Source organism: Pongo abelii, chromosome 18, assembly GCF_028885655.2.
Source record: "Pongo abelii isolate AG06213 chromosome 18, NHGRI_mPonAbe1-v2.0_pri, whole genome shotgun sequence".
NCBI lineage: Eukaryota > Metazoa > Chordata > Mammalia > Primates > Hominidae > Pongo > Pongo abelii.
The window spans coordinates 84,993,358-85,015,917 of record NC_072003.2 but is presented as its reverse complement, the minus strand read 5'-3'; the positions used below and the strand labels follow the sequence as shown (position 1 = coordinate 85,015,917).

The window sequence follows — 22,560 nt, the reverse complement described above, 5'->3', positions numbered from 1 at the left end:
CAAGCTGGCTCCTGCTAGCCAGACGGCCCTGGCCAAGTGTAAGTGTCCCAGGTATCTGAAATCCTGGGAAGAGCTTGCGTCCACTTGGGCTGCCACAGGCAAGCCACAGGGATCCCAGGGCATCCAGGCTGGGTCCTGCACACTGGTGGTGGGCCTGGCTCAACTGCTGTCCCCAACCTGTCCCTCTCCCGGGTCACCCAGAAGCTCCAGGACCCAGTGATGGGCAGACTCACTGGCAAAGTAGCCCCTTCCTGGCAAGGAGACGTTCTACCAGGAGCCGCCTCTGGTGGCCTGAAGCCCTCCGCTCCGTCCCCTGCACATCCAGACAGTGCAGCTGTGTCAGGGCACCTGACCAGGTCTGTGTTCAGGGCCCTGTGGGTGGGCATCACTACACTGCACGGATGAGATTGTGGAGCTCGGAGAAGTCCGCCCTGCCTTCCCAGCGCTCCTGCTGTCTGGGGTGGGGATGCCAGGTTTTCATTTCCTCGCATGCCTAGTTCCCATTTTTCATATTTGAGAGAAACCTGGCCAAATTTTCCTACTGTCAACATTGGTGATGTAAAGCCGGGAGAGCATGTGTTCCGGAGTGGTCTGATTTTAGCAGGCTTTTATAAAATCGCAGCGCACTGAGAACCCCGTCTACCTGGCAGGCCTGCTGGAGTGGGCTGTGCCACGGCAGACTTCAAGGGCAGGAGCCGAAACTTCTGTGGTGGAGGTGAGAAGGAGGGCAGGGGCTGGCGGCCAAGCCCGATGGGCACATGGGTAGCTTTCAGCGATGTCAGCTGAACAGAAACCACAGCAGAAACAGGTCCAGTTCACTGGCAGCAGTCAGAGGGGAGCAGGGTCTCCTCCTTGCAACTTTTCTTCCCATCAGGAAACTATCTGCAGTCCAAGCAAGGCAGTCTCAGCTCCTGGGCGGCCAATGAGCCCAGCCTGCTGTTTGAGGCTTCTGATCACCTACAATGCGGTCTTCAGTTTGTCTGGCTCCCTACGGGCAGCACCCTCTCTACCACTTACCTCTAAAAACACCCTGGGGCCAGACGTGTTAACCCCATTCAATGACCACCCAAGACAGCAAACGTTAAAATGTGGCTTTGGAGAGCACAGCCGGTGGCCCCCCCCGGGGGTGCAGGGGGAGGACGGACGTGGGAGTCAAGCTGCCGGACTGGGCAAATCTCCACCCACTGCGCACCCGTTTCCTTAGCTGCTGCCCTGCAAGGAACGTGTCCCCCTGCCCCCACTTTGGTGAGGACCAGACAAGACAATAGAGAGAGCCATGCCCAGTGCCTGGGACGCAGCTGGAGCTCAGAAGCATTCCCTTACATTTGCTGTGCGGAGGAAGTGGAAGGGCGGCAGCACATACAAATAAAGTTTTACGAGGAAGCACTTCTCGGCGCCAGACCAGACGGGCAGGGAGGTCGGTCACTTAGACCACTTCTGCCCTCGGACATTGGCCCTAGAGTGAGAGCAGCGGAACTCTTTTCTCCCCCGACATTAGGAGAGGCCTTGGAATGTCACACACACTCCAAGAATCACACCAGCAACTTGCGTGAGCCCAGCCCCTGCCAGCCCCTGGCTGGTCACTAGGCAAGGGGAGCAGGACAGTGGGTGGGGCCCAGCCGGCCACCCAAGTCCCTGGCTTCTGTAAGTGTGAAGATACTGATAGCAGGCCGGACGCGGTGGCTCACATCTGTAATCCCAGCACTTTGGGAGGCCGAGGCGGGCGGATCACGAGGTCAGGAGATCGAGACCATCCTAGCTAACACAGTGAAACCCTGTCTCTACTAAAAATACAAAAAACTAGCCGGGCGTGGTGGAGGGCGCCTGTAGTCCCAGCTACTCGGGAGGCTGAGGCATGAGAATGGCGTGAACCCGGGAGGCAGAGCTTGCAGTGAGCCGAGATCGCGCCACTGCACTCCAGCCTGGGTGACAGAGCGAGACTCCATCTCAAAAAAAAAAAAATATATATATATATATACATACACACACACACACACACACACACACACACACATATAGAGGGAGATAGATAGATAGATACTGACAGCACCCTGTCTGGCTTTCCCTCTCAGAGATCTTTCTTTTATATATATATATATATATATATTTTTTTTTTTTTTTTGACAGAATCTCACTCTGTTGCCCAGGCTGGAGCACGGTAGTGCGATCATAGCTCACTGCAGCCTCGACCTCCTGGTCTCAAGGATCCTCCTGCCTCAGAAGGTGCATCTTTAAAAATTATCAAATCAGCCCATATGACCATCAACGGGGGAACAGATAAACAAACTGTGGTCTCTGTGTACACTGGAATATTATTCAGCCACAGAAAGTAATGGGTCCTGATACACAGTGAGGCATGAAACATACCTTCACGTCCACACAAAACCTTGTACGGATGTTCCTATCAGCATTGCTCATCATAGCCAAAAAGTGAAAACCTACATGTCCATCAGATGATGGATAGATGAAGAAAACATGGTTTATCCATACAGTGAGTGGACTATTACTCAGCCATAAAAAGGACTGAGGTGCTAATCCACACACAACACAGATGAACCTTGAAGACACGATGCTGAATGGAAGAAGCCAGACACACAAGGATTCCATTTGTATGAAATGCCCAGAACAGGCAAATCCAGAGACAAAAAGCAGATGAGTGGTTGCTTAGGGCTAGGGGAGGGGAGAGGGGAGTGGCTGCTAATGGATCTGAGTTTCCTTTTGGGGTGGTCCTTTTGGTCCCTCTCTGTTGCCCCTGCCTTTGCCACGTGATGTGCTGGCTCCCCCTTTGCCTTCCCCCATGATTGTAAGTTTCCTGGGACCTCCCCAGAAGCTGAGCAGATGTGGGCACCATGCTTCCTGCAGGGCCTGCGGAACCATGAACCAATTATACTGCTTTTCTTTATAATTAAAAACAAAAAAGAAAATGATTTGGACCAGGACAGAGATGAGGGCTGCATATTATGAATGTACTAAATGCCGCTGAACTGTACCCTTTAAAACGGCTAATTGTATGTTACATGAATTTCACCTCAATTAAAAACAATCCAATCTGGGCTGGGCCCAGTGACTCACATCTGTAATCTCAGCATTTGGGGAGGCCAAGGAGGGAGGATCGCTTGAGCCCTGGAGTTCGAGACCAGCCCAGGCAATATAGTGAGATTCTATCTCTACAAAAAATAATAATAAAAAAATTAACCAGGCATGGGGGTACATGTCTGTGGTCCCAGTTACTCAGGAGGCTGAGGTGGGAGGATTGGCTTGAGCCTGGGAGGTTGAGGCTGAGGCTGCAGTGAGCCATGATCGCACCACTGCACCACAGCCTGGGCGACACAGTGAGACCCTGTCTCAAAACAAAACAAAAAAATCCAATCTGAAGGCCTCTGCCAGTCCCTGGGAGAGGCCAGACGCAGGGCAGGGCCTGCAGTTTCCAGAGAAGCCTCAAGCAGACGCAGCCTTAAGAGAAGCATCCCCTGGAAACTCCCTTTCGGGGTGTGGGGATGACCCTCGGGCACTGGGGGCTGAGCAGTCACGAGCGAAGCCAGTCATGACCCAGCACATTTTGCTTCCAGGGAACTTTCCCCACTCGGCGTCTCTCCCCCTTCCACGGACACAGTGCCCTCTCTGTGGACCCAAGCTCTGAGATGGAGGGGTTCACAATGTCCCCTCCCCCAGCTGAGCTCCCTCAAAGCTGCAGACCTATTTTTGTCCTCACCGATAATTCTTCCACACAGGGGAAAGGCGGGCCTCGCCGCCTCGCGAGCTCTGAGCAGCTGGAGGTCGTGACACTGAAATGAACACACCTGTCTCCAAGCAGGGCTGCAAGGCAGCTCCTGCCACCTGGCCACTCGGCTGGAAAGCGGCCAGCTGTGACCCTGGCAGGCCTGGAGGGGATGGGATGGCAGCCCAGGCAGGGGCACAGGGAAGCAAGGCCTGCAGAGGTCACCAGCTGGCCACGGAGTCCCCACCCCCGCTGCGGTCCCAGACCCCTGACCTGAGGCCAGTGTGTGGGCCCCTGCGGGGGAGGGCAAGGGCAGCCCCTGTAACTGGGCACATCTCTGGCAGCAGTGAGTACACTTCCACCTGCTGAGCCTGGACACCAGTGGACCAGAAATCTGGGTGATTCACTCAAAAGCCCAGGAGGAACTGTCCTCCTTCATAAAGATTAACCGGCTGTCCTCAGGCAGGGTGAGGGGCTTTCCTCTGGCTTCCTGGTCCATCCACTGGCTCAGAGGACAGCCACACTCCAGGCCCCCACCAAGGCCACCACCCAGAGATGGGCTACATGCCCAGAGAGCACCCAGGAGGGCGGGTTCTGGAGCAGCAGGTCACCCTAGGCCCAGGACAGATGTGGGTCGGGCAGGGCTCCGGCAAGGGCCAGGGGAGCTCTCTCACACCAGGAGACCAGGAGCGGTTCTAGAACCCCAGGGTGGCCAGGGCCCAAGGGTCTCCGTTAGCCCCCAAGAAGCCTCCCAGGGATCCTTAGAAACTTTTTTTCTGGGTCCCTGTTCCCTGATTTTCTACCACATGTTAAAAGCCTTCGAAGTTCTTTTCCGTATCAAATAGCACTGGCTGGGGACACGCAGGCCTGTGAATCAGTCCACACTGCTCCCGCCCCACCTCCTCCCTGCCTGGCCCCCGCCTCGGCCACCAGTCAAGCCCCCTGGGTGCTGTGTGCTGCTAACCCAGCCCTGGCAGCAGCCCTGGTTACTCAGAATCAGCATTTGTCGAGTGCCTACTGTGCCCGGCCTTCTGCCTTCATCCTTGCTGCAAACCTATGAGAGGCCAACTTCCCTGGACGGTGGGGCTGGGATCTGAACCACGGAGGAGCTTCTTCTAGAACTGCACTCTCTCTTCCTCCAGGCCTGTCTTCTCCCTCTCCCTCCCCACCGCCTCCCAGTGCTCCTGACAAATGTCTTGATTAATAACCTACTGCCTGTCATTAAAATCACAACTGTCACTCGGACAATCAAGTCCCAGTTGCCTTTATCACTCGCGGGCTCGACAAGCAATGCACGCAGACAGAGGAGACCCTGGTGTCCGGGGCAGCCCCGCCCTCGCCCACTGCAGGATAGGTGGGCCCTGGGGACGCGGGGTCAAGACCTGGGCCTCGGCTCCCTAGCTCAGGACGGCTGCAAGGAACCCTCTGCTCTGGCTCTTGTTGTGTTTATGTCTTTATAATTTGGTCTCACAAATTAAAATAATCAAAAAGGAAAAGTTAGATGGACAAAGTTGTTTTCATCGCGGGAAGTTCCTGGTGTGGAGATTTTTAGCCAGCTGCCTGTGGCCCTTCTGGGTGTCTGCCGGCCCCGCGCTGAAGGTGAGCGTGGAGGCAGTGGGTCCCCAGGTCATCCCCCGGTTGATTTCTACCTGATTGCCTCAGCTCTGCCTCTTCCCAGAGAGCCTCTTCCCGCCTGGCCCTCCTCTGGCCGATGGCTTTGACCTCCCGTCCTGAAAGGCCTCCTCCCCACCAGCCTGGCCCCTGCAATCCCTCCCGGTGCTGGTAAAGTTGCTCCCACGTTCCTGGACTGCCGTGGGCCTGGCAGACACCCATGGCTGCCCCACCCCTGCTGCCTCCTCTCCTGGGGCTGCTCCCCTTCCACCCCTCAGAGAGCACCTCTCTCGTCTTCCTGGTGGGCACCTCTCCCTCAGCCTGCCTCTAGGGGTCCCACGGGCCTATTTCCCCTCCGAGACTCCCTCCTGGCCCTCAGGACTGCACTAGGGGTGTCTGGAAGCGTCTGACAGTCTCTCTAGACTCGCCCAGCCCCACTACCCTTCCCTGGGCCTGCTGTATCCTCCCCCAGCACAGCCCCATCTCCTTTATTCAAACCCTGACCTCTTCCTTCAGGCCCTGGCTTAAAATTCTGCCTCCTCCAGGGAGTCCCCCTGGATGGCAGCTCTAACCCCCACTGGTGGAAGCCAACCTTCCCTCCTCCCACCCAGGGGTTGCTTTGGCATTCTCGCTTTCTTCCAGGCGCTCACTGAGCTGAGCCGTTGGAGAGGAGACTGAGCTAAATGAAATCAAGAAGCCCCTAGGAGGACACAAACCCTCATCAGCGCCAAACAGCCCTCCTGTCCCCAAAATAAACCCAGCCAAAAAAGGATGCGGGAACCTCCTGCAGGATCCGCACCACGCCGTCTTGTCCTGGATTGCTGAGTGCCTTTCCCCAGTTGACAAGGATGGGTTTATTTCATCAGCCCTCAGAGTCCCCACATCTGCGATGCTACGCCAGCCCCTCCCCTCTTCGTAGCTGGAGTGTTTTGCAAAGATCCACCAGGAAAACAAACGCTGGGTTTTTGGTGGGTGGGTGGGTGGGTGTGTGTGTGTGTGTGTGTGTGTGTGTGTGTGTGTGTGTGTGTGTGTGTGTGTGTGTGTGTGTGTGTGTGTGTGTGTGTGTGTGTGTGTGTGTGTGTGTGTTTTAACAAGGCTCAAATGATCTTAAGACACACACACCACAGCCTTCTTAGCCACAGCCAGCCACTGCCTCTCAACACCAGCCCCTCACCCGGAGTTCAGACACTCTCCTCTCCCATGAAAGACAGTGGTCCTCGAGACAGCCCTCAGCCTGGCCTTCCCCATCAGGCCTGGGTGACATCTTCCCAGCCCCTCCCCTTGGCCCACATGGAGGCATCGAGGAGGCCCAGCCCCCTCCTCCCAGCTCCGCTCCCTGCACAGACCCGCCTGCCTGGCCATTTGAGCACAGGGTGATCACAGCCCGGCTCAGGAGTTCTATTCCTGGCTCAGCCAGCAAATTGCTTTGTGACCTTGGGAAAGTCCCCACACCGCTCAGACCCCGTCTGTGAGTGTTCCCGTTAATAACCCAAGGTGGCACCTTAAAAGCAGGCTCAGCTCAAAGAAGCCATGTGGATGGGGCGGGCCTGGAAGAGGAAGGACCCCGTGTCTCTCTGGCTGCAGTGCATAGATAGTACCCGCAGCCGCCCTCGGAGGCCACAGAGACCCAGAGGGGTAGCCAGGCACGGCTTCAGGGGGCTCACACAGGAGGGACCTTGCCAGGTGCCCGTCACAGGGAGGACAGCTGCCACCCTCCCATTTTAGAGAGGAAGAGTCTCAGAGCCTTGCCCATGACTGGGGTGACAGCCTCATCTGTATTCCAGGTGGCAAGTCTCTGTTGCCCAGGCTGGCAGTGCCACGATCATAGCTCACTGCAGCCTCTAACTCCTGGGCTCAAGCAATCCTCCTGCCTCAGCTTCTCAAGTAGCTGGGGCGACACGCACACCACCGTGTCCAGCCAGGTTCAGGGATCTTAAGAGGGAGAGAAGGAGAAAGAGAAAGCAAGAGAGGGTAGGGCCTGTGCTAAATGTCTCTTCCATCTCCTCCAACTGCCTCAGCCCATTTTTGGCAATTCTTCAGGTCCAGAGAAGGCCACAGAGGTGAGATGCAAGAGGCTTGTGATCACAGGTGGCCGGGGGCAGCACACGGCCAGGAAGCCAGATCCCGAGACGCACCCCACTGCCACTTCTGTTGACTCACGATCCCCAAACTTCACTTTGCACAAGAACCAGCTGGTCCCGTGTCACCACCCCCACCTCCCTCACCCACATTCCAGATTGGGGGCAGGTCCACGGTGGAGCCCAGGAATCAGTATTGTCCACAGGTAGCCCCTGTCCCAGCTCTAAGGGGGTGCTCTGCGGCTCAGCCCTGGAGAACCACCCCATGACACCAGCTCACCTCATCATCTGACCTGTGGCATGACCCTCTTTTAAAAATTAATTGTAATTTATTTCTTCTCCCCTGCCTCTCTCTCCAAAAGAATCTGAAGCAGCATCACCAACCTCTGATATCGAGACGTGTTTATTATTTTTATGGTTTCTCCAAGAGGCACCGGGTAACTCGAAGGGGAATTATATTCAGAGAGAATTGGGTCCCCAGTGTAAGTCAACATTATTCATTTAACAACTTCTATCGGCGCATGAAGATGTGAGTGGGCCTTACCCGAAGACATCTCCTGCGGTTACTGGAAGATTTAATTCACAACATCCAAGAAAAATAATTGAGGGGGAGTAGGAGAGAGGAGGGTACGGAGCAGGGCCTGTGGCTTGGCAGTTTCTTGTGCCAACCACTGCCCCGATGCTCCAGTCACCGCCTGTGGGCTTTGTCATTGATCACAGACCACAGGTCCCTGCTCCAGCAAACAAGGGGCCATGTCCTCATCCAGAGGCTGCAGAACGGACGAGGGGGCTACACCACAAAGCCCATCTGGACAGAACTTTTGGAAGACGTGACAGCCAAGGTCCGAGCAGCCAAGCCAGCCCTCCCAGCACTCAATGGTTGGGGGATGCAGCCCTTGCCCCATGCCTACTTGGGAGGCCCACGTGGCCTGGAGCCCCTCTTGGCCTGCCTGCCCAGAAGGCATCTTCCCTTGCCTTTGCTGCAATGCTCCTCGGTGGCTGAGGGAGCCTGGGGTCCAGGCACTAGGGATTAGAAGTTCCTGCTCAGCCATTTGGAGTACTGATGCTTTCTTAAGCACATTCGTTGTAAAGTACACTGGCAATCTCTGAAAGATCAAAGTTGCTTTCTAATATACATTGTTTGGAGGCAGGATACCAAGCACCGAGGGCCAGACACGCGGCTCTGGGACGGGGCTGGGCATTCTCCTAAAAGCTGATGCCCACGGACAGGGTTCACCGAGGCACAGGGACCAGCTCTCGTGGGCAGCCCACCCGAACTGCCCTGCGCAGCTGGGTGCTGGCAAACCCAGGCATAGCACATGGGGTCCCAGAGAGCAGGAGCCAGCTGCAAAGAACCTTCTGGGCCCTCTTGTCCAGCCCTCCTCTGCTGAGATGAGAAAGTGAAAAAAAAAAAACAACCAAACCTCAGGCCTGGGAGAGAAAGACAGAGAGAGAGAAAAACGCCTTTGCCTGCACACTGATTTTTGCAGATGGGATACACCTTCTCCCTGAAACAGTCCAGGGCCAGGTTCCAAGGGATCGCTTCTTCAGTGCACCGGTCATTTTGGTATTTTATGTTCCGTTTTCCACTCTCCTCTCTACCATTCCACAAGAAGCAGGGCACCCTTCTGAATACCCTGAGGGCCGATCTCTACCAGTCAGAAAGGTTAAGCACCTGAACCCAAGTCACACAGCAGCAGGGAAGATCAAAATTCAAATCAGATTCCCAGCTCATTCTCCTACAGAGCGAATGCAAAAAGATCTAACCTGAGACCAGTAATGGCTGAGGCTGGCCCATCTTTTAGTTATTGAAGAATCCAGCCAGGCGCAGTGGCTCACGCGTGTAATCCCAGCACTTTGGGAGGCCAAGGCAGGCAGAACACTTGAGCCCAAGAGTTTGAGACCAGTCTAGGCAACACGGTGAAACACCGTCTCTACAAAAAAATACAAAAATCTGCCAGGTGTGGCGGTGCATGCCTGTAGTCCCAGCTACTGGGGAGGCTGAGGTGGGAGGATTGCTTGAGGCCAGGAGGTTGAGGCTGCAGTGAACTGTGATCTCAGCACTGCACTCCAGCCTGGGGAACAGAATGAAATCCTGTCCCCCAAAACAAATTAATTAAATTTAAAAAGAGAATCTGTGTGAGTAAACCTGTAGAATACTGCTCTGATAGAACTTTTTTTTTTTTTTTTTTTTTGAGACAGAGTCTCACTCTGTTGCCCAGGTTGGAGTGCAGTGGGATGATCTCAGCTCACTGCAACCTCCATCTCCTGGGTTCAAAGCAATTCTCCTGGCTGGGCACGGTGGCTCACGCCATTAATCCCAGCACTTTGGGAGGCCAAGGCAGGCAGATCACCTGAGGTCAGGAGTTCGAGACCAGCCTGGCCAACATGGCGAAACCCCTTTTCTACTGCAAATGCAAAAATTAGCCGGGCGTGGTGGCGGGTGCCTGGAATCCCAGCTACTTGGGAGGCTGAGGCAGGGAGAATTGCTTGGACCCAGGAGGTGGAGGCTGCAGTGAGCCAAGATCATGCCACTGCACTCCAGCCTGGGTGACAGAGTGGGACTCCATCTCAAAAACAAAACAAAAACAAAAACAAACAAAAAACTACAAAGCCATTCTTCTGCCTCAGCCTCCCAAGTAGCTGGGATTATAGGTGTGCACCACCACAGCCAGATAATTTTTGTATTTTTAGTAGAGACAGGGTTTTGCCACATTGGCCAGTCTGGTCTCGAAGTCCTGGCTTCAAGCGATCTGCCCACCTTGGCCTCCCAAAGTGCTGGGATGACAGCTGTGCGCTACCGTGCCTGGCTGAACTTTCCATGATGAAGAGAACGTTGTCCATCTCAACTGTCCAGCACTGGCACACATGGCCTCTAAGCACTTGAAATGTGGCCAGTGTGACCAAGGAACTGAATTCTAGACTTTATTTCATTAATTTAAAATTTTAAAATTAAGTGTAAATAGATAGTGGCTCCCGTATTGGGCAGCATAATGTCAGAATACAGAAACAACTTACATTTTCTGAGCCACCGTTTATGATATTTGGTCTGTGAGGTGTATGTGGGCTTATGGAGAAAACAAGGTGGCCACCTGAAGGCAGGATCTTCCTGGCAGGATTCCAGAACACACGAGCACACACATGATGAACACAGTGAGCCCGGTGCCCGGCTGCTGTCCTGGGAGTCTCTCTGAAAGCTTGAGTCTAGAAACATCACAGAAGTCTGAGAACACTGCTCCTCCCCGGGGAACTATTTTGAGGCTTCATTTCCCAAGTCAGTGATGGGGTCTGCAGCTAAGGTGGGCCAGGCCCCCTCCCCTCACATTAGGTGGACCATGATGCTGATGTGAGAAGAGCAGATGCATCCGTCCTTCGAGCTGCGATGCAGCGGTGGGTGAGGCAGCCACGTCTCTGCCAGAGAAAAGATCCCACCTTTAGACCAAATATAGGGACTACGGATAGACAGTGGATGAGGGCATGGGTGGAGGGACAGATGGGTTCAGGGGTGGACGGAGGAATGGGTGGGTGGGTGGATGGATGTGTGGGTAGATGGAAGAGTGGGTGGGTGGATGGATGTGTGGGTAGATGGAAGAGTGGGTGGGTGGGTGGAGGGACAGATGGGTTCAGGGGTGGACGGAGGAATGGGTGGGTGGGTGGAGGAATGGGTGGATGGGTAGAGGGATGGGTGGGCAGATGGAAGAATGGGTGGGCGGATGGAGGAATGGGTGGGCGGATAGAGGAATGGGTGGGTGGGTGGAGGAATGGGTGGGTGGGTGGAGGAATGGGTGGGTGGGTGGAGGAATGGGTGGGTGGGTGGAGGAATGGGTGGGTGGATGGAGGAATGGGTGGGTGGGCAGATAGAAAAGTGGATGGGTGGATGGACGTGTGGATAGATGGAAGAGTGGGTGGGTGGAGGAATGGATGGATAGATGGATGGATGGATAGATGGTTAGGTGGATGAGTGAATGGATGGGTGTGGGGATAGAGAGAGGAATAGGTGCATGAATGAATGGGTGGGTGAGTGGATGGGAGGAAGGAAGGAAGGGAGGGAGGGAGGAAGGAAGGAAGGAAGGGAGGGAGGGAGGGAGGGAAATGGATGAAAGGTAGATGGGTAGATGATGGATGGAGGAATGTTAAAACACAGAAAAGATCTGGCATTACAAAGTCCCAACCACATGGAACGTGTCCTAGAGGCTTCTCAACAAGCATCAGTGGTTTTTCAGGAAGGAATACACTAGTGTTTCCTGATCATCAAGACCATGAGGACTCCGAGCCAGCCATCTGCCCCGAAGGGTTCTCAGCCAGGAGGCACAACCCTCTCCACCAGCCTAAGTCTCTAAGTCTCCGCAGAGGGGCCTTGAGCATTCAGGCTGCGTCTGTCAAACTGAAAAGGAGAAGCTGGGCCCCCAAAGAGAAAGGATGCAGAGAAAGGATGCTTCCTGAGTTTCTCCAGAGGCAAATGCTAGAAGACCCCAGGTAATAAAGACCCTCGGGGCAGCGTGTGAGGCCTGGGCAGGGCTTCCAGAACGCAGTCTGGAGGGGATGCAGGGGCCAGAGAGCAGGACTATGTGCTGGTCTGTACTCAAGAGAGACAGGAACGTCCCGGCCTGTGCGGGCCCCAGAGAACCTGCCGATCCGAACTCAACAGAGACAGGAACGTCCTGGCCTGTGTGGGCCCCAGAGAACCTGCCCTTCCTTGCCACCCCTCTGCCTGTCCCCCCGGCCCCCTGGTTTCTTTCCAAGGCTCCTCATTCCTGGGCCCTTCCCATGGCACTGGTACCTCTTCCTTCAGCACGTTCGGCACAGCCTCGTGGGCCTCCAATGATGCCCAAGGCAAGCGGCGCTGGCGCCCTCCCCGTGAGCGGGCATGACCAGCAGTCACGCACTCACCAGCCACAGGCACTGCGCATGTGTTTCGTGCAGGTGTCACTCGACAGACTTTATCCACATTCTGTCCTTCGATCCTCCTAACAAGCCCAGAAGGCAGGGACAATAATGACTCCTGTGTTACAGAGGAAGAAACGTGCTCTGAGAGGCTGAGAAACTTGCCCACATCACACAATGGGCATCTGACCCATGGAGACCAAGTTCGAACCTGCACTCTGATGTAGGAAGAGGCTCCATGCGCATCTGCTGAATGAATGAATGTGTGCGTATATGCGTGAGGGAGCAAGTGAAGGAAGGACAACCTGAAACCGTTCCTGGAGTCCAGGAGCTAAGAGCTCGCTGGAAGGACAGCATGAAAGGTAGGCCAGCAGCCCCAAGGAAGGCCCTGGCCAGGCGACCGTCCAGCCAGGGAGCCACAATTCCCCTGGAGACTCAGGGCTCACAGATGGGGCCTGGGGCATGGAAAATAAAGGAGGCTTCAGCGGAGAGCAGATGGAGAAGCTGACCGTGGCAGGGCAGGGAGGTCTGGCGGTTCCAACCCCTGCCCGCCTGTCCCCTCCGGCCCCCCCCACCCCCCAGGGATCGGACCCAGGCCATCCACAGCAGGCCTCCTGCCCTGGCCCATCGGGGCCACGGACAACCGCCAGGCAGGCCAGGCCTTGGGCAGCCCTGGATGGTCCCCCTCCTCCCCCAGGCCCCTTTCCTCCCTCCCTTTTCTGCAAAGAAGTCAAATTTGCCACTCTGATGCATTAACCAAGCCGGGTAATGAATGGCGAGTGTGTGGTGCGCCCGCTTGGAGAGAGAGAAGCGCAGGCCAGGCGCGGACCCCAGCAACCGGGCAATTTTCCAGGCTCTGCTTCCGAGCCCCTCCATTCAGCCCCCTCCGGCCCCCCCAGAAGAGAGAAGCAGCATGCTCTGTCATCAGAACCGCATTGTTCTGGCCAGAAGAAAAAACGGGTCCAGCAGATGGCAGGTGTAACAAAAGCAGCTTGCTGTGGCCAAACCAATTATTTATCTAATTATGATTTACCACTTAACCACATGATCTTTCTGCAGAGTTGTGGGCAATTAAAACCAGGGTGACTGTGTGGATTATGCAAATGGGCTGGAGCCCAGCGAATAAAATTGGAGATTAGACATTCACACAGGCAGGCGCTAGCACAGGGCAGCCCCGGTGCGGGGAGTGAGGGGCCGGGAGGGAGGGGAGGCTAAGGGGCCGGGCTGGGGAGGGCCAGGGGGTCAGGACGTGGAAGCAGGAAGGAGAAGGAGAAGCAAGGGAAGGGGAGGGGAGGATGGGACAAGGCAGTGGGAACTGCATCCTCCCTCAAGCCCCCAGGCTGCCCCTGAATGATGACATCAGGCCCCTGGGAGAGGGAAATTAAGGCAGGTGACCTGACCAGCCCTGCAGAGAGCCAGCCTTGCCAGGCCCTGGAGGGGAGGCACCCCTGTGGCCTCCAGAGCTTGTGCTGGGCCCCGTGGAGCCAGGGCACTCTCTCCCGTAGAGGGGAGGGGCAGGGTGGGGCAATCTGGGCCCGTCCCTCCAGCTAGCTGCCCCACAGTGAGAGCTGGCCCGTAGGACCAGGTTTGGTTAGGTAGGTGGCAGCCACCACAATGACCCACTCGATAGACCAGGATGCCCATGGTTGCCCCCAGCTCTGTGACTGACCCACCAGCTGTGTGACCCCAGGCAGTCTGCTTGTGGTCTCTGGGCTCAGTTTCCAAACAAAAGGACTAGAGAGGATGATTCCTTCACTTCCCTGCAGCTTTAAAAGATGGGGTGACACTCTCCAATAGCCAAATGCAATCCAGGTCTCCCAGAGCTGGCTGAACAGAGGTGGCGGGGCCTGGAGAGACAGGCAGCCATGAGGGTGTCCAGGCACCCTCGCCTAGAGCTGGTCTCCTCCACCCAGAGCGCCCCCACCCACACTGCTCTGAATGCTTAGGGTGACTCATCCAGTTAAGCCTTCCAAAAGGTCTGTAAGGGGTGCCATCGTCATCCCTATTGACTGAGGCACAGAGAAGTTCAGTAACCTGCCCAAGGTCACACAGCTTGTAAAGGGCAGAGCAGGAACTGTCACGCATTTGTGCCTTCAACTCAGGCTCCCCCGAAATGCCAAGCTCTGGGTGGAAGTTAAAAACATAAAAACCAATGTAACCAAGGTCCCCATCCTTGAGGGGCTCCATTCTGCTGGAGTGAAATTTCTGGATCTGCCGTGTTTAAGCAGAGTAAGGGGCCACGGGCCTCTCACCCCACCCCTGCAAGCGCCCAGGCAAAACCCTCCCAGACACGTGTGAAGGCCCCTGTGACTTGGAAACAGAGTCAGTGAAGAAAATCTGCACAGGCCAGGCACAGTGGCTCACGCCTGTAATCCCAGCAGTTTGGGAGGCCGAGGTGGGTGGATCACTTGAGGTCAGGAGTTTGAGACCAACTTGGGCAACATGAAGAAACCCTGTCTCTACAAAAAATACAAAAATTAGCTGGGCATGGTGGTCCCAGCTACTTGGGAGGCTGAGACAGGAGGATCACTTGAACCCAGGAAGTGGAGGTTGCGGTGAGCCAAGATCATGCCACGGCACTCCAGCTTGGGCAACAGAGAGAGACGAAGAAGAAAAGAAAAGAAAAAAAGAAAAAGAAAATTCTGCACACACGGAGCTCTCTGACCCGGGGAGGGGGTGCCCCTGGCTGCAGGTGCTACTTAGCCTTAAACTGACGTGAATTAAAATTAAATACAACGAGTGCATCCGATCCTCATTCTCCAGCCACATTCTGAGCACTCTATAGCCACGTCGCTGGAGGCTTCCGATTTGGGCGTCACGGATCTAGAACATTCCATCAGTGTAGAATGTTCCAGCAGACAGCGCTGCTGTGGAAAGTCGGCTCCAGGAACACGGGATTTTTGTCTTTTGTTGGTGATGAATTCCTAGCACCCAGAACAGTCCCTGGCTGTCCATTTATGGAATGAATGAAGAAATGAAATGCCTCTTCTACAAAGAACAACAACGGTTGATTTTGAAAAGGAGCCGGCGGAGTCCCGGTGAGGTCCGGACCCTGAGTGGCTGGTCTGCTTGCAGCCAGGAGCCCCCAGCACCCCCAGCCCATGCCCATCTCAGGGTCAGAGGGGAGGCTGGTCTTGCCACGGGGGGCACTGCCGACAGCCAGGTGACTGCCTCCAGGAACCCTCCCCAGCACCCCTGAGCCAGCAAGGCTGTGAGGAGCAAAAGGCTGGCTGTTTGCAAAGAACCAGTTCCTACCAAGGCTCCATCTGCATTTGGGAGTCAGGAGAGAAAAGTTAGGGCCACTGGGCTCCCAAATCTCCCTTCTCTTGGCCCAAACTAACCAGCCTCGTCTCCCCACTTTCTGAGTTGGGGCCCTCAGTTCTAATGCGGGCTGGGGCTGACAGAGTAGCAACTGGAGGGGAAACTACAGTTAAACAATTAAACTCCTGGGTACCTCCAGGGGCCCTGGAAATAAACCAGGAGTGCCCGATAGAGGCCCCTACACCTCAACCCCAGGGTCACGCACTGTTCTCTGGATCCGATAAAAGCCGTGGACCTACTGCTAGGACTACAGGGAAGGACCCCAATTTTGCCACCAATATCAGGGGGTCTGTTAAGTCCTGATGGCCTCTGCCCTAGCATCTCTTCCCACACGAACAAGAGTAAGGCGAAAAGGGCAGGGTGGCCCTCGGGACACAGGCGCCTCAAATGCCCTGTGCCCTGCTCCCCAGGAGGGCACACAACTGTGGGCTGTCCCTGGTCCAGCTCCGAGAGCACGTCTGGTCCCCCCCACCGCATGTCAGCACCGAGCGCGGCCCAAGCTTCATCCTAGGGATTCTTGGCTAGCCCTGGGGAAAACAGGGTTCCCATTTTACAGGACGGAAAAGAGGGGTCCCAAGAGGCAGAGTGAGCTGTGGAGGGTCACAGAGCCAAATGGTGGTACAGCGTGGCCGGGCAGGAGCCCAACACCCACTTCTCCCACAAAGGGCCTGCCACACATGCTCCACACACACTCCATCCCTCCCACACGCACACGCTCTCTCACACACATTCACATATCACACATGCTCAATCACACACGCTCACACACATTCACACACAGGCCCACACATTCACACATGCACACAATGTCACACATGCTCAATCACACATGTTCACACTCATTCACACGTGGGCCCACACGTTCACACACGCACACGATGTCACACATGCTCACACAATCACACACGTTCACAGTGACATACACAATGTCACACACATTCACACGCTCACAATCACAGGGTCATGATCACACACGTTCAATTGCACAAATATTCACAGTCACATGCCTCACACACACACCTTCACAATCAGATACATTCATAAACACATTCACACATTCACACTCATGTCTCACATGTTCATTCACACAGGTCACACAGTCTCACATTCACACACGCACTCACACACCACACGATCACTCTCACATTCACACACACAATGTCACACACGTTCACATACATGCTCAATCACACTCAGGTTCACATCACACACAATCATTCACACACAGTGTCTCCGTCACATGCTCACAATATCTCACACATGTCCACACACGTTCACACATATTCACACTCACATTCACACACATCTTACACATTCACACATACATTCACAATGTCACACACGTTCACACATGTTCAGTCATCCACATTCACACAATGTCACATTCACACGTTCACACACACACTCACAATATCTCACGTGCACATTCCATACACAGTCATATATTTGCACACGTCATACATACGCATTCACTGACATTCACACATATTCGCATGCACACACACACTGGGTCACACATGCTCAGGCACGATGCTTCAGAAATGTTATTCACTTGGAGAGCTGGTAAACAAATACCAGGGACCGCCCCCCCACCTTCCAGAGATGCCAGGGAAACTCAACCTGCTGTGGCTCCTCTGGAGTTCTTCCAAAAGTGCCCAGGCTCCACCCGCGCTGTTTCAAAGCTCCCACCCAGCCCAGGCCCTGCCCACCCAGCATCCAGGCTCTGCCCAGCGTCCAGGGCTCTCAGGTCCACAGCCCTCTCCACCTGTGTGCACAGCTGAGAAACAGGGCCCTACCCGACCCACAAGCATCCCGCAAACCCTCCCCACCCCAGCAGGTGCTCAGGTGGCATCCTGGGTCTCCCATGCCCCAGGCAGGAGGTCTGGGGTGCAGAGTCGTCACCAACACTCCTTTCAGCTCCTACTAGGAAGCGGGCGGGGGTGGGGCCTGAAAAGTCCCCAGCTGGGCAGAGAGGAGGGAGGGAGGGGAGAGGCGGGTACACGGTGATCCCGGGAAGGATTTGGGGGCCTGGAAGTCATGACAGCCCATGGCCCTCCTGGCATGCAGGAGTGTACCCCACCCTCAGATGTGTGAGTGTGTGTGAGAGTATATGTGTGAACATGTGTTAGTGTGAACGTGTGTGTGAATATGTGTGAGTGTGAACATGTGAAAGTCCCTGGGGGGACTCTCATTCCCCCAGAGCTGTGTGCACGGCTGCCCCCCAGGGCAGCAGGTACAGAGGCCGAGGGCCGTTCGGGAGGCAGCGGGCCTCGGGTGCTTATCTGGGCTGTCCTCAGCCCTCCAGCGTCCCCGGGCCCCCTGACAAAGGCCCTCCTCCCTCCAGGAAAGTGCTCCTTGTTACTAACGGCCACGGCAGATTTCGCCGCCTGCCCGAGTTGATAGGAGATGTATGCAGCCCGCCAAGTCGGGAAATACAGAAATATTCCTGATAATACTTCTTGTCCCAGCAAAGGTCATGGACAGGGCCTATCAATCCCGAGAAATAAAGAAGCCCCCGGTTTTGCTTGTTCTCTGGCGAGGCAGGAGAAGAGCCCTTTCTTTAATCGCCTCATTTGGAGCACTGGCCGGGGTTGTATGTCATCCGAATTACAGATTCAGCATTAATTGACCAGATGTGGGGGGCTCTTTCAGGGCCCTTGAGGATCATAAAGCCGTTCCCACACTGGTAATTAGCAGCCTAGCAGGCCCAGGCTGGGACACGGGCCCCCCAAGGCCCGCAGCGGGGAAGGGGGGGCCGGCCAGCCAGTGAGCATGTGCTGCCTCTCTCAAGGCCCAGGGACCCCCTCAAGAGCAGCCAGGCTGGTGGCTGATGCCACGTAGAGGACGCTGTGTTCTGGGAAGCTGGTGGCAGCCAGCAGTGGGTGCATTTCTTGGCTGACCCTGCCCTGGCCTCCTGGTGGGGAATCGAGCGAGATGCAAGAGGCCAGCTGGGGAGGGGGGCTCGCCCCAGTGAAGTGAAGCTGGCAAGGACACCGTCACCCACCACCAAAGGGGTGGGTGCAGCAGTGAATCCCCTGGCCTCTGGAAAGCGGAGGACGAAGAGACACTGCCTCCCCTGTAGAGAGACGCGGGACAGTGACAGCCAGGTGACCAATTACGATGACCGAGGGCATCCACAAGGGTGACATTACGTTTAACAACCAGCCCGGCAAGGCCGGGGCTGAAGCAAGGTGGTGCCTGCCTGTCCTGCAAAACCTTAACTCTTTCACCGTCCAGACATGGGAAGGGCTGGGGGAGGGGGCCCAAGGGTCCGGGAAGGCTTGGGGGTAGGGCGAGGAACAGCCTCTTTGCCAACCAGCACAAAAGTCCTGTAACGTTTTATCCACCAACCCAGACTAAGTATCCCAGCCCTCTAGCACTGGCTCCCTGAGGAACAGCTGGGGCAGGAGAGGGTTCTCGGTGGCAGAACCTTCCTGGGGATCCTTGCAACCCATACTCCGGCCTCTGCTCAATGATGGGGCAAAAACAACAGGGGGCCTGGGCTGAGCTGAGAAGCCCCCACCTCTCCCAGGATCGTACCTGGGTGTACCTGGGCCGAAGGTGTGAAGCCCCCGGTGTGTCCCCAGGAGCCCAGCAGGTACGCGGTGTCCCTCGCCCTTCCCCTCTGGAGCCTGACCACCCAGAGCCTCACATGCACACCGCCGTGATCAGTTCTGCTGTGATGTGTTTTATGAACATGCAGATGGCATGGCCAGGGCCAGGGGGAGGTTTTACCTTGGGATAAGAAATTAACACTGGCAAATAGCAAATTTACTGCATGTATTTTCGTTTTCCTAATACCAGCACCATCTGCTAGCAATTGGGGCTCCACATCGCCGTTTCCCCCTTTATTTCTCCCGTCCGCTCTTTCCTGTTTTCATCATCCATGGCCGGGCCCTCCAGACGCCGCTGGGGGTGGGGATTTCATCTTCAGACCAGAGCGCCCACACTGGGACCAGCATCCTGTACCCTCCCACCCGAGGCCAAGGCCCATCCTACTGCTACCCATGTCTCCTCCAGGCGACAAGAGACGGAGGTGCCCCCACCACACACACGATTCCGCATCTTAGAGGGGTGATGTGAGCCTAGCGAGGAACAGCCTTTAACCAACCCTCACTCTCAACCGTGTAGTGCAATCAAAACAGCTCCATCCAGCCCCCTGGCAGCTGTGGGCACTTACTCCTCTCGTGCTGCATGCTGGAATTATTTAAAATAAGAAAGTTAGCTACTGTGCCTTCTGCACTGAGCTTGCCTGAGCTGGGGGAGTAGGGAGGGGCTGCCAGGGGGCCTGGGGGCACGGAGGAGAGCCGACCCGGCTCCGGGGTTTCCTGCAGCCCAGGAGAAAGGGGCCCTCCATGCCGGGGCTGTGGACGGGGGTCTCACACGGCTGCTCTCAGAGGTGGGAGGGGTGATACTTTCCACATGGGAAGCCATGGAGCACGGCAGTTGGGGGGGCACGGGGGCCGGCGTCGGGCCTGTGAGCACGTTGTAGGAGCAGCTGCGACTCTTGGCCATGCGGCCTGGCAGTGGGACAGCTGGTGTGGCCCGGCTCCCGGGAGGGACTGGATCCATCCTGGGAGCCCCTGGAAGAACAAACATACCAGGGCCGACCGATGATGACGCTCATGAAACAGCCTTCGGGCTGAGCCCGTGGGAAGGTGAGATCAGAGAGATGGGGCTGGAGAAGAGGGGCTGTCCCTCCCGGCACTCGGGAACCTCCCGGACAAAGGCACCCAGGCCAGGGCTCCGCTGTCCGAGGCAACACTTATGTCATGGGCTGAACTGTGTCCCCCAAATTCTCACGCTGAAGTCCTAACCCCCAGTGCCACAGAATGTGCCCTTATCTGGAAATTGCAGATGTAATTAATTAGTTCAGATGAGGTCACACTAGGGTAGGGTGGGCCTGAACCCATTGACTGGAGTCCTTCTAACAAGGGGAAATCTGGACACAGAGACAGATGCAGATAGCAGAATGACGAGGCGAAGAGACACAGGGAACGGACGGCCAAGTAGGGGAGAGAGGCCTGCCTGGACCAGACCCTTCCCTCCCAGCTCTCAAAGGGAGCCAGACTTGGGGTGAACCTGCACCTCCCACCAAGATGTAGGCTCTTCTATTACCCCCATTTACAAGTGAGGGAACTGAGGCACAGAGAGGTTGAGTAACTTGCCCAAGGTCACACAGCTAACAATTGTCAGAGGCAGGAAGTGACCCTAGGCAGGCTGGCTCCAAGTCCACACTCCTCACACAGGTCCCAATTCACACCCCGCAGCCAAAGGAAGTGTATGTGGATCAGACACTTAAGACACTGGCCGGGAAGCTCTCAGAGTGGGATGATGCTCGTGTCATCGCCGTCAGCTCTATAGATAAGGAAACTGAGGCCCAGAGAAGGGACGGTACTTGCCCATGGCCATGCAGGAAGAGTTCCAGAACCAGGATGGGCCCCTTGGGTCCTGCAGCAGACCACAATGATGGGAGGGGTCTAGACTTGGGCTGGGACAGAGCAGGAAAGTCTCCCTCCCTCCTCCCCACATGGAGACCCAGCTGGGCAGAAAGACACCCCAAAAGCGACCATGTGCCAAAGCGAGTGTTTGGAGAAACTGTAGGTGACACACAGGAGAGTCCTGCTGTCCTGGGCGTACTCCTTGGGGTCTTATGGCACGGGCCTCCAAGCTCAGGGGTCATGCCTGGGCACCCTGAAAATGCCCTCTCGGCTGCCATACAGAAGAACCACCAAAAAGGGAAGAGAAGGAAAGCCCCCGGGCAGGGCTTGGAGCCATCCTGGATGGGCCTCTGGTTCCTGGAGCCGTTGGGGACCAATGGGTAGAAGCCTCTGGACTCCAGGACGCCGGTGACACACAGCAGGGCAGGCAGGGCTGTGGCAGGGGTTCCTGCAGGCCAGCAAGTTTTTATTGTCCCATCCTCTGTGGCCTCGCCGGAGACAACAGCAGGTGGAAAGCGGCAAACGGCTCAGCAGCTGATCACGCCTTTTTTTTTCACCTTTTAGAAAACGTCCTCGCAACTTTTCTTTCCCGTCAGTGAAAGCTCCTGCCCCATACGCTGGATTTGGCCTTGGAAGACGAGGTCTTCGGACTTCCCTGGCCATCTCTGGCGCATCCCATCACCGTGACAACCTGGGCCACGTGGCCCCACAGTTTGCCTCCTTGGAGGTTGTGGATGGGGCTGGAGGGGTGGGGGAAGGAGTGCAGGGGGCGAGGGTCTTGGCAGCCTCCACCTTGGCACGCGTTTCCATCCCGCAGAGCCACCCCCACACCCTGCTCAGCCATGCTGCTCCCACCAACTTTTCCGGCCAGAGGGAAGCCAATGCATGAGATTAGAGGATAAAATTTGATTTGAAAGAATTTTATCGTTCAGCCCAATGATGGTTTTAAATATTAAAAAGGCATAAAACGGAGGGGGAACGGAAAAGCAGTACCAAGTACCAGCCTCAGATGGCTTTCGCCAAATATCGCTGCCATCTGAGAAAGAACGCGTGCGGGGAGAGGAAGGGGTGGGGGAAACTGCTCCACCTCCCCGATCCTACCGCTTTGCAGGCGTTCTCAAAGCAGCATCCCGGATCTCCCAAACCTTACGCAGACAGGTAATACATTCATTATTGATGGATCAGTACCCGGAGAGTGTAAATTACTGAAACAAACACGGCATAATTAGGGCATTAGAGGCAGCGTGGAGGGAAGGCGGGGTGTGCTCCGCTTGGCTGTGGCTTTCATCTTTGCAGGTGTTCATCTTGGTGGTAGCCAGCATCCCAGCCTGCCTACCATATGCACATCCCAGCTAGCCAGTTCTCAGCTGGGAGGCCCACTGGGAACTCCCTCCTGCCCAAAAAGAGGGGAGCCAGGGGCCCCGAACCAGCCTGGCATCTTGGGGAACACGCAGAGGGGGAGGAAGCAGGTCTCCAAACAGACAGGGGCCCACGCACCGGCACACAC

At 55.9% G+C, this 22,560-nt stretch overlaps 1 protein-coding gene across 7 annotated transcripts in view; it reads right to left on the bottom strand.

Annotated features, from left to right (window-relative positions):
- Positions 1-22,560, bottom strand: part of GSE1 (Gse1 coiled-coil protein) — a 499,199-nt gene that overhangs the window by 66,047 nt on the left and 410,592 nt on the right. The gene's annotated exons all lie outside the window — the stretch shown is intronic.